Here is a 1022-nt window from a genome sequence, read left to right as displayed (position 1 = left end):
GTGTGTGTGTGTGTGTGTGTGTGTGTGTGTGTGTGTGAACGAGTAGTTCAATATTTCAGAGTATCCTGCGGAATGAACATAGTACGTTTCAGTAAGGATTGTTCCAGTAAGGAAGCGTATGTATATCTTGCGAGTTTCACAATACATACGACATACCTAACTCATTAGCTATTCATTATTTAATTAAAACTATCGTATCTTAGAGCACATAATATGTATCGCGCGGATATATGTATTCAGCGGTGTCAGATACACAGGCGTATGCATGTGTTTGTATCTGGGAACCCGTGTTTGCTCTCTGTAAGATTCATACATTAACAGGATGTGTTCGTTTGCTCATTGGTAAACCGTAGTATGATCATTACACTAAGGTTGGAGGTAGATAACAGAACGCGTACATACATCGGCGCGATCAGCTCGATAAGGCTCGATCAATACGGCAAGGAAATCTAGTTTGAAACAAAGCCATTTTCGAGCTTGCGAAACGAGAGATCCGATACAAACGGGACTTTGAAATTACACCAGCGCGCTTCGAAGTTATAAATTTGCAATAAACATTCCGTTAGTTTTATTCTAGAGAGAAATCAATCTGTATTTTGATCAGCACGTATTTATTAATAAAATACATTTGACACTTAACATACGCAACTGTAAACCTTGTAAATTTCTCGACGATACTTCGCGCCGCTCGCTTTGCAGGAAAATATCATACGGACGGGTCGCTGAGGGATGGCCGGATGTCAAGATAATTGAAAGAGGACGAACTTATTAACCGACGCGTTTCCATTCTTTCCTTCGTCGTCACCGTCGCGACGCTTTTGTGCATTAACACCGAACGAGTGTTTTAGCGCGACCGTTATCCTACCCTGGATCCTGCGCAAGTGTATTTTTCTTTGGGCTTTTAATTAGTCCGGTCATTAATTAAACACATTTCTCCTTCGGGCATCCGTTCGTCGACGCCCGCGTCCTCTCCCGCTGCTCATACACCTCTCTGTCCTCTGTTCCCTTTTCTCTCGCGGCTA

The sequence above is a fragment of the Mycetomoellerius zeteki genome, unplaced genomic scaffold, assembly GCF_001594055.1.
Source record: "Mycetomoellerius zeteki isolate Tzet28-1 unplaced genomic scaffold, Tzet1.0 scaffold52, whole genome shotgun sequence".
Lineage (NCBI taxonomy): Eukaryota > Metazoa > Arthropoda > Insecta > Hymenoptera > Formicidae > Mycetomoellerius > Mycetomoellerius zeteki.
Note: the sequence above shows the minus strand (reverse complement) of the source record.